Genomic DNA, 12010 nt, shown 5'->3' with positions numbered 1-12010 from the left:
CGTCATTCTAAAGCGTGCCATTGTACAGCACGCGACTCATCTGGCACCCCCAATGCCAGATGAAATTTCCGGCATGGATAAAACACACGGAAACGCCAGTCTGCTATGCAAGAACAGTTATTCTTGCATATCAGACTGGCGTTTCCGTTAGTCGCGTGCTATACAATGGCACGCTTAGGATGACGTCATTTTACCGTTATGAATGAAGTTGTAATTCATACACTGTTGTTAGAAAGTAGTAACGGTTGTAATGATATAAATTTCCATTGAAGTTAAAGATAAAGAATTAAACATGGAATATTGTAATATATGCAAGAAAAAATATCTGACATATGTTTGCGGTTCGGATCGGAATATCCGTCCCTCGGTCACCCGCCCATGGACGGTAACTCGGCAAGCCTCGTTACCACCCAATGGGCGGGTCACCTCGGGTCCGAACCGCAAAATATGACATATTATTACTATGGAAAGATCGTACTGTAAAAAGGTCTATAGCTAAAATAATGTTATGGTAGCAATGTTAACAGTTATGTAAACTATACTTGGACATATGTTTGTATTCTGTGAGTAGTTTTTACAACATTTTATCTGTTCAATTTTAATAATTTTTAGTTTATTTTAAGAATTTTCAAATAAAAAAAAAATTCTGTACAAAAGACTATATAAGATATTTATATACATGTAACTGATAATAAGCAGTCCACTTAGAGGACTATCAAATAGAGAGAAATAGAATCCCTATGGCAAAACTGAAAATGTAACAGGCTCGGGTTTTATTGAGCCTGTTCATGAACGGCACTGGAAAGTGCAACCTACTGTAAACGCCCGCTAGCACCGGCTTAAGCAGTATTCAACATTTAAACATGTGTTGGTAAAATTTTGAATTTAGACACATCCGCAGATGTGTTCATTCGGCAGTGATCATGGAAATAACAAAGCGACATGCGTATCCAAAACTGAGTTCAATGTTTAAAGTCATGGCTTAAAGTGACATTATGCTCATATTTTCATAGTCAAGTTGAGCTGAATGGACTTTATATTTCAAAAGATTGGCTGTCAAAATGGTGACCAATAGTTGATATTGGAACATGTTTAGGATAAAATAATAAATCTGCCTAAAATTTAAAAAGACTGCCCCACTCTTTTTTATAAACTAAGCGCTGTAGGTAAATTTTAATTGATATTTACAGAAATTTCGTTTGGATCTGTGCGTTATTTATTGTTTATGCAAACTTTATTATTGAATTAAATGGAATTATGGCAAAATGAAAACTTATTTTGATCTTCTCCCGTTCACATACTATGTACCCTTGTATGGGCATAATGTCACTTTAATATCACGAACTCCTAACATACTCTTCTGAGTGAATCAGAAAAGTTCGAGTATTTTTTCTCATGCATGGTGTATATTATTCATAACTCGTAATTCTATTGCATGTATTGTTGAACAAGCTTTTCACTAAAGATTTAATGACATTTTAGGAGCAGAAAATGTCAAATGTTTAACAGGAGAAAACGGGATTCGCAGATTTCAAATATCTACGAATTTTAACAAGAAAGTTTGTTACCGAAACTCCTTTACATTATTTAGGAATTTACGTTTCGATAAGATGCTTTATATTACCGGTATTTTACTAAGTTTATTTTGGCCAATGAGGTTCACTGATTTTCAGTTTGAAATTTTACAATGACCAATGAAATTCATACATATATTCAGTTCTTTCCTGTTTATAAGTCGAGCGTTTCAGACGATTTAAGTCCACAATATCTTTCACCATGATTCGAACCTACAACCTACGTTTGAAACTGATAGCCTGACACTTGGAATACAGTGTTATAATTAACGTTATCAACAACAAAAAAACTGTCATAAAATGAAGGGAAACACATCTGGACGAGATGCTGATGCTTCATCGATCTAAGTACACTTGTTTTATCCAAATATTAATCATTTCCATAAATAAATGAAAAAGGAAAGGAAAATATAATTAAAATTCAATAATTTTGACGGTCAATGTCATTTAAAGCGTAAGATCAAGGCCAGTTCAATCTTTTAGAAGGTTTTGTCCAAAATGTTGTTTTGTCAAAGTAAGAAGAAAAGTATGAACAATTACCAAGTAAAAGTCAATGCAGAAATCAGTGAAAATTTAATAATTTTACGTTTAAGGTCAAGGTAAAAAAACCAAGGTCAATTTGTGTTAAACACACATGAAAATCATTTACGCCTACTATATTCATAATGTGACACAATTAAACAATTTCTAAAACATGTTTAATTTTGCCGTTTTCGCGTTCTTTCATGTTTCTGGCTTTTGACAATTTAATATGAAATATAAAATAAATATAAGGTCAGCTTGCTTGTGGTTTGATTGAACAATAAAAGTAATTGATATATCTGAAAATATTCAAAGTATATGTTTCGTTCTGCAAGAAATGTGTCTTAAGGTCACGGATGCCCGCGCAATACGACTTTTCCTCAAAATACAATTTTAGCCTTGGTGTTGCGACACAACTAAGTGACCCTGGTGAATATTTCAATAAACTGGGTAAACACTATTTGATATTTGACCTCAAAGCCAAACATTGACCTTGAAGTTGCAGACTTGTGCCTGGCCCGAGTCTGTCGCGCGTCAGGTCGTACCTTTATATTGATCAGATCAAAAGTACCAGTTCAACATGAAATCCTATTTTGCATGAAAAAGTTATGCACCGGATAAAAAAATCAACTATATGACATAGTTATTTAAATTATATGACAAATACTCTGAATTTTAATTCTTTACTGTAATTGACCTTGGCCGTTGGGCTAGAGACATTGTAAAGCACATAAATGAAATTTAACCCATATTTCTAATCAGTTAAAATGATAAAGATAGGATTAAGCTACACTTTTCTGTATCATTATTTGCTGTTCATGATATATCTATTTGATAAAGTATCACGTGACAAGATAGTTAATTATAGTGGCAAAGTGTGATTAAAGCTTGTTTTTATTATTTGGTACTATTTTGACAACAACAGGCTGCTGTCCTGTTTTCCAGTTACAAAATGAATTTTGACTTGCTCTGAGACATAAGGAAGACTACAAAATTAGATAAAAGGTTGGATTATGATTGCGAATTGACCAAATACATACAACGTACAATAGAGACGCTAGTTAAAAAGATAATTGACACGAATATACTCAATAGAAATGTGATGAATTTTCATCACAAAATCCAAACTACCTATGTTCTGATATACACGGAAAGAAGATATTAAAAGTTGGAAGTTTTATGAAGATACAAAAATCGTATTTCCAGATGAATTTGACTTTATATATATATTATCTGCATTCAACGTTAAGGGACCAGTGGAAGACTCAAAGTGGGAAAAAAATTATTTCACACTCAATAAGCTCCACGATGACATTCAAAGAGTACTTTTATGAACAATTCAGTAACCGAAAGTGTGAACATGAATCAAAACAACACTGTGTCAAATTTAATTATTACATGAAACAAGAGGGCCATGATGGCCCTGAGGTCGCTCACCTGTATATAGGCCCCCCCAACCCCCACCCCCCCAAACGTTGCAGGGTCAATTTAACCAAAGGGCTTTTATTTGCACAAACTTGGTAGACACCCATAAGAAAATGTTTCATGCTAAACATCTAAGCTCTAGCTCATTGGGCTATTTAAAAGAAGACTTTTTTTAAAGTTTTTACTATACACATATAGTTAAAAACAATGACACCCCTGGGGCCGGGCCAGTTATGACCCCAGGGTTTTTATTTGAACAAACTTTGTAGACACTTACTAGAATATGTTTTCATGCCTAATATGTAAACTCTAGCTATTTGGGTTTTTTCAAAGAAGATTTTAAGTTTTTGCTATACACACATATAAGGAAAATCAATGACCCCGGGGCGGGGCCAATTTTGACCCAAGGTCTTTTATTTGAACAAACTTTGTAGACACTCACTAAAAGATGTTTCATGCTTAATATCTTGACTCTAGCTATTTGGGTTATTTCAAAAAAGATTTTTTAAGTTTTTGCTATACACATATAAGGAAAATCAATGACCCCCCGGGGCGGGGCCAATTTTGACCCCAGGGCTTTTATTTGAACAACTTGGTAGACACCTATTAGAACATGTTTGATGCTAAATATCTTAACCATAGCTCTTTGAGTTCTTTAAAAGAAGATTTTTTAAGTTTTTACTATATGCATATATAGGGAAAATCAATGACCCCCGGGGCGGGGTCAATTTTGACCCAGGGCTTTTATTTGAACAAACTTGGTAGACACTTATTAGAACATGTTTCATGCTAAATATCTTAGCTCTAACTCTTTTGGTTCTTTAAAAGAAGATTTTTTAAGTTTTACTATATGCATATAGGGAAAATCAATTACCCCCCTGGGGCGGGGCCAATTTTGACCCAGGGCTTTTCTTTGAACAAACTTGGTAGAACACCTATTAGAACATGTTTGATGCTCAATATCTTAGCCATAGCTCTTTGAGTTCTTTAAAAGAAGATTTTTTAAGTTTTTACTATATGCATATAGGGAAAATCAATGACCCCCCGGGGCGAGGCCAATTTTGACCCCAGGGCTTTTATTTGAACAAACTTGGTAGACACTCACTAGAAGATGTTTCATGCCAAATATCTAAGCTCTAGCTCTTATGGTTTTTTAAAAGAAGATATTTAAAGTTTTTTCTTTCGGTTGCCATGGCAACCAGAGTTCTGCATGGAATTAAATTCTTTGAACAATTTTTAAAGGTGACCACCAAAGGAACATTCCTGTGAAGTTTGGATGAAATTGGCCTTGTGTTTTATGAGGAGATGTCATTTAAAGTAAAAGTTTACGGACGACGGACGACGGACGAAAAGGGGTCACAAAAGCTCACCCTGTCACTTTATGACAGGTGAGCTAAAAACAAGGGCCTGCATCCAAGCTGCTTTTTACCTATGTAAACAAGTATGATGATCGTACCTGCTTTTAAAATATTTGACGAACATCTTGAATCTAAAATAAAATGTGTATGTAATATTGATGAGTTTGCAGATGAAGTTCTACGTGTCAATGCCTATTTAATTACGAATGAGTTACTGAGGCAGTATTGCATTGTATTGTAATAATTATTATGAGTTACGGCCCTTTAATATTAGAACGCCATTTGCACGTTACAAACGTAAACACTTCGTTCTGAAATAGTGGTAAACAGAATCCCTAAAGAAAGCCCAACACGGCAAAATTGTAAAATGTTGCAGGCTCGGTTTGATTGAGCCTGTTCATGGACGGTACTGGAAAGTGCAAGTTACCGTCCACGCCCCCTAGCACCGGCTTAAGCAGAATTCAACATTTAAACAAACTTTTGATTAACACTGTAAAGAGAGTCTTTTATATTTTACAAGGTTAGTTTGCTATTATTCTGTTGTAAATAATGATATGCGCATTTCTTTGATAGCATTGTAATGTAAAGTATAAATAGTTTCTACTACAATGTTTTAATTGACATTATTTGTAATGCAGACTATATAATCTATATAACATTATTATCAGGTGCTCGTTTCTGTATAATTGTATTGTAAGTTAATTAGCCAATCATAAAAAGCCGTAAGAGGACGTTGTTGTGCAAAGCATATATAAGCAGAGATATTCAAGGTGAGTTTAGTTTTTGTTGGTCAACATCTAATCTTGGAGCTTTGAAGTTATACCTGCTATATATTGTCTGTAATCCGTGTTCTCTAAGGGGCAACGCTATCAGGGAGGATTGCAGGATTTTATATAGTAGAAAGTAAACCGGGCGGCAAGATATTTGTTGGAAATTGTTTCGAGATATTAAAACAGAAGCATAGAAAATACGAGCATAGATAGGCATCGAGACGGGTTATATTAGGAAAGCATAGATACTTGGCATGGAGACTATGATTTGGGATTGTTAACAAATATATTCCATATTTGTGTATTGTTTATTTAATATTAAATACAATACGTATATTTAAGCTCGGTACATGCTTCAGAATTGGTGGCAGCGACGGTGGGATATATCTATTGTTATTTATAGATAAAATAGATAAATACAGAATCCCTAAAGACAGCCCAACACGGCTAAAATTGAAAAATGTTGCAGGCTAGGTTTGATTGAGCCTGTTCATGGACGCTCTCACCAGTGTTTGTCCACATTTTGAAGAGATACATTTTAAAGGGTACGCATAATTTGTTATTTAAAAACAAAACAAAAAATACTATAGAAATGGCCGAAGGAAATCAACATTCATTGATAGATGATGAAGACATGGAGATTCGAAACAGAGTTTTGAAGATGGAAAATGAGAGTCTCAGGCTACAACTTGAGATGGAAAGAATCGAAAATCAACTTAGCTTCGTGACATTGCCATCAGCTTCTTTTGACACGTCATTGACCACGAGATATAATGATAGTTTACAGATAAGAAATAAAAATCAGATGAATAGACAGGATCAACAAAGAAGTACACATATAAAGAAAGATCAGTCAACAGAGACAAAATTAATTTGGATGATGAGAGGGACGTATCGTATAATTTGTCATCAGGTATTCATAGCCCGAATAATGAGGAAAATGATATGTCAAAATGTACGTGAAAAGAAGCGAGACATTGGAAAGATTTGTAACAAAAATGCAAGAATTTGAAATCATAATGAAAGTCATGATGGTTTGAATGGGGGTTGCGTTCATTAAACGCCGCCTTCCTTGTTGATCTTGTTTATCATATTTTTTGAAGTCTGAAAGAAATGCAGTTTATATGAAACCAGCTACATTTGATGGCTCGGGCTCTTGAACTGATTATAAAAGCACACTTTAATGCATGTGCAGAAATTAATAAATGAACAGATGACCAGAAAGGTTTATATCTAGCTGTATCGTAGCGTGGACAAGCACAAGGTGTATTCGGTATCATATTTAAGGAAATCATGAAAGTGCAAAAGTTAATGGACTATATAGCATCATGATTAGTAGACACTAGAGCTGCATTACTGGTATTGGTACTGGTACTGCAGTATGCACTGCAGCGATTTGCAAGTACTGGTACTGATACTGAATTACACTTACAAAATTTTGCTACTACTGGTAATGGTACTGCATTACTTGTCTTAAAAAGTGGTACCGCTACTGCATTACTAGCAGTACTTTTGGATTTGATGAAAGTGTCATCATTTTTGTCAGTAAAGGAAAGCTGTAAATTCCATGTATTATTTTATTTTTGTGAAAAACCATCAAATCTATAAATAATTTGCTGCAAATATTCCTTCAAATGTTAACATAGTATTCATCATAAAAAGAAGCACCAAAAAATTGAAGTAAAAAATTTAATTGAGATAAACAGACTCAATAACTCTTTACCTTAAAATATCCTTATTACAATCTTTTATTACTTTGTATTTACTAGTAGAAAAGAGCAAAATAAACACTATTCTATTTCTAAATAATCCTATTTCAAGTGATATTGTTAGCACCATAAAAGTTGTTATGTACTTTGGTATAAATTGAACAGAGGTGTGAAGGTGTGAAAGGCAACAAAAAGTCTGTTGTGTTTTAAAAATGTAAGGTGATTGCATTTTATTACAGTTGACTGGGTTACTAAACAATAACATACGACATGAATGTATGTTGTAATTATTTTCTGTTAAAAGTATGTTCAATCATTGAGTTGTAACAATGTAATGTTAACTTTAAATAAATGATTTTATTTCTTTGCTGAATAATGTTTGCAATTATTTTGTATGACACTGTGTATTTATTCAAACTTTGATGACTATATAAAAGTACTGGTACGGGTACTGCAGTACCAAGCTAAAATCTAGTACTGATACTGGTAATGGTACTGCAAAAATTGGCAAGTACTGGTACTGGTACCTAAGTACTACACAAGTTTCTAGATATCGTAAGTCCATCTTCAAATCTTAAGATATGAAGAAAATATCACAACAGCTTCGGGAACACCACTTGATGTAAAAGGACGAACTAAACTTACATTAGATATTGAAGGAAAAAGGGTTACTCTAGGTGTTGTAGTATCAGACATTGATGTAGACATTATACTAGGTTTAGATTTCATGAAATTAACGGATGCAAAATTAGATATATCACGTAGTATCATGACTGCAGATGGAACCAAATGCCAGTTGAATTGTACAGGGAAGAGATGTTGTTACAAAATAGTTGTTGCTAAGAAAACAAAAATTCCAGGAAACTCAGAAATGCTGGTACAAGGTAAAATATTTGTTGAGTCGAAACCAGGAAATAAATCATATATTATTGAGCCTAATTGTAGACCTATTTCGAATGAAAATGCGCTTAGTAATGCTCTCTATTTCATTGCCACATCAGCGTTGTTTGAGCCGTGTGGAGACCGTAAAAAGTCGCCCCGTACATTCAATCAGGGATGTTATATTTCCTATCCTTAAAGATCGTTCATCACGGCATAATTGTTGTGCTTGTGTTATTTTAGTTCTTTCTATTCGGCATCTTTCTTGTTGGGTGGTTCCAGTATTCCCAACTTGAATACTGTTGAACCACCCCTAGGATATATTGCCTGTTTTTTAAATTTGTCTTTTGACGTCATATCTGTGATATACAGGCTTCATAACCCCAGATCCCCTTTCAAAATTCCATTTTATTTAGTTCCACCCATTGTTTTCTCGTTTAGGGCAAATGTATTTTTTTATTTGGGGACAATATGCCGCTTTTCATGGAACTGCACTAACGTGTCACATTGGAGGTTCCATGAAAACCGCCATAATATGAACACATCTGCGGATGTTTCAAAATTCTAAATTTTACCAGTTCACGTTAAATGTTGAGTTCTGCTTTTGCCGATGCTAGGGGGGGGGGGGCGTGGACGTTAGTTTGCATTTGACAGTACCATCAATGCACAGGCTCAATCAAAACGAGCCTGCAACATTTTCAGTTTTGCTGGTACATTTGTTGCACTAATGAGCCCGATAGCACATGTTAGTTATGGTAATGATAAAGGGGATATTTCAATATTGCCAGCCCATCTTAAAGAACTGTATGATCGTACTACAGAGGGTTTGAGTAATATTCAATGTAGTAAAATATCAGAATTGCTTACAAAATACTCCAATATATTTTCTAAGTCTGATACAGATTTAGGTCGAACAGGTATTATCAGACATCAAATACCAACTGGGGATTCTCGTCCCATAAAACAACCATTAAGAAGACTACCAGAATGTATGAATGAGGAAGTGAGAAAACAGGTTAAAGACATGTTAGATAAAGGAGTCATCGAACCGTCATCAAGCCCTTGGTCAAGTGGAGTTGTTCTTGTCCAAAAGAAGGATGGATCTCGTCGTTTCTGTGTAGATTACAGACGATTAAATACTGTAACCACTAAAGATGCATATCCTATTCCTAGAATAGATGAGTCTTTGGAGCAGCTTGCAGGGTCAAAATGGTTTTCTTGCCTTGATTTATGTTCCGGTTATTGGCAAGTAGAGGTTGAACCAAAAGATAGAGATAAAACAGCATTTATGACAAGACAAGGGTTATTTAATTTTCAAGTTATGCCCTTCGGACTTTGTAATGCCCCGGCAACTTTCCAACGGTTAATGGAAACAGTCTTAGCTGGATTACATTGGAGTATATGCTTAATATACCTGGATGATATTATTGTTACCGGTAAGACATTTATGGATATGTATAATAATTTAGAAAAGGTATTTGATAGACTTAAAGGTGCAGGATTAAAATTAAAAGCAAAGGAATGTTTGCTAAGGAGTTTGAATTTTCGGGTCATATACATGTACTTTCATCGATCTAAGTACACTTTTGACTTTGCAATTGTTTTGTCCAAGTATGAATCATTTCCATAAATAGATGAAAAAAAGGATAGGAAATATAATTAAAATTCAATTATTTTGACGGTCAATGTCATTTAAAGCACAAGATCAAGGTCAGTTCAATCTTTTAGAAGGTCTTGTCCAAAACGTTGTTTTGTCAAAGTAAGAAGATAAGTTTGAAGATAAATCACTTATCAATTACCAAGTTAAAGTCAATGCAAAATCAGTGAAAATTTAATAATTTTACTTTTAAGGTCAAGGTAAAAAAACCAAGGTCAATTTGTGTTAAACATACATGAAAATCGTATCGTAAAGAATATTCCGTTATAACATGAAGTCCAGCCATTCAATTATAACAAAGTTATAGCCAGTTACAGCAAAAATGAAAATGTCCAGGTTTGCAGACAATCCATTCATAAATAAGAAAGTTACAGTCACTTATAGCAAAAAAAAAGCCAAGATTTTTACATTTGACATTGAAAGTCAAGGTCATTAACAAATGAAGGTCAAGGTTAGCTTGGTCTAATAAAGGGTCACGTGCCAAGCAAGGATTGTGGTGAGCAAGTATGAAGACAATACACCAAGAACTTAAAAAGTTATGATCAAGTCAAGTTTGGGGACAGCAACGGCAACGCTGACATGACTCTAACAATACCTCAATTTTTTTAAATAAAGAAAAACTACCAGAAAATTCATAATATTTATTGTTAAAAAATATTTTAACATAATAAAATATCAGTCCACCACACACTATCATTCATTTGGAAACATGAAAAATATTTGTAAAATTGCATTTCTTTACGATTTTTGTAATCGTTTTATTCCAGTCTAGAGAGTAAATAAAACATCTTAAAGCAGCACGCCTCATGATTCATGCTAATTTGCATGAAAATTTTGAATATGTATTTGAATGTATAATATTGTAATATAACCAAAAGGAAGCAATTTACACATTATCAATGGCACTTACAAGCCATGTAAATTACCAAAAAAGTGGTCAAAATATGCATAAATAGCCATTACTGCGTTAGTAACGCAGTAGAAATATACATGTAGTTGTAAATACTAAAAACAGTCATTAACCGCACATAACATGTAAAATATTACTTGAATCTTGAATTTTACGTTTCCTAAAATCGTAGTACATATTTCTCAAGTTTGTTTTTATTGAAATATTTTGACTCATCTGGAGGCATGCAGCTTTAATGATCGAAGGGTTATTTTGCTTTGGGATAGTATATGATACAATAGGACATGTCACGAAATGATAATATTGATAAAATGTGTCAAAACTTGATATGATAGGATATGACATGGTAGGACATCTAACAGTATTGAAGATAACAAGTCAAATGTCCGTTATTTACGGTTTTTATATGTCAGAACTCTTAAGGATATATATATAGACATATTACGAGGTACAGATTCATCTTTTCGAAGAACAAAGCAGTTGCTACAAATGAATCATTTACGCCTACTATATTCATAATGTGACACAATAAAACTATATAAAACATGTTTAATTTTGCCGTTTTCGCGTTCTTTCATATTTCTGGCTTTTGACAATTTAAAATGAAATATAAGATATATATAAGGTCAGATTGCTTGTGGTTTGATTGATCAATAAAAGTAATTGATATATCTGAAAGTATTCAATATTATATGTTTCTTTCTGCAAGAAATGTGTCTTAAGGTCACGGATGCCCGCGCAATACGACTTTTCCTCAAAATACAATTTTAGCCTTGGTGTTGCGACACAACTAAGTGACCCTGGTGAATATATACACATTGATAAACACTATTTGATATTTGACCTCAAAGCCAAACATTGACGTTGAAGTTGCAGACTTGTGCCTGGCCCGAGTCTTCAGCGCGACAGGTCGTACCTTTATATTGATCAGATCAAAAGTACCAGTTCAAAATTAAACCCTTTTATGCATGAAAAAGTATTGAACCGGATGAAAAATTCAATTATATGACATAGTTATTTAAATTATATGACAAATACTCTGAATTTTAATTCTTTACTGTAATTGACCTTGGCCGTTGGGCTAGAGACATTGTAAAGCACATAAATGAAATTTAACCCATATTTCTAATCAGTTAAAATGATAAAGATAGGATTAAGCTACACTTTTCTGTATCATTATTTGCTGTTCATGATATATCTATTTGA

This window comes from Ruditapes philippinarum, unplaced genomic scaffold (assembly GCF_026571515.1).
Source record: "Ruditapes philippinarum isolate M1 unplaced genomic scaffold, ASM2657151v2 ctg1607_1_1_1_1, whole genome shotgun sequence".
In the NCBI taxonomy this organism is placed as follows: domain Eukaryota; kingdom Metazoa; phylum Mollusca; class Bivalvia; order Venerida; family Veneridae; genus Ruditapes; species Ruditapes philippinarum.
This window is presented reverse-complemented; position numbering follows the sequence as displayed.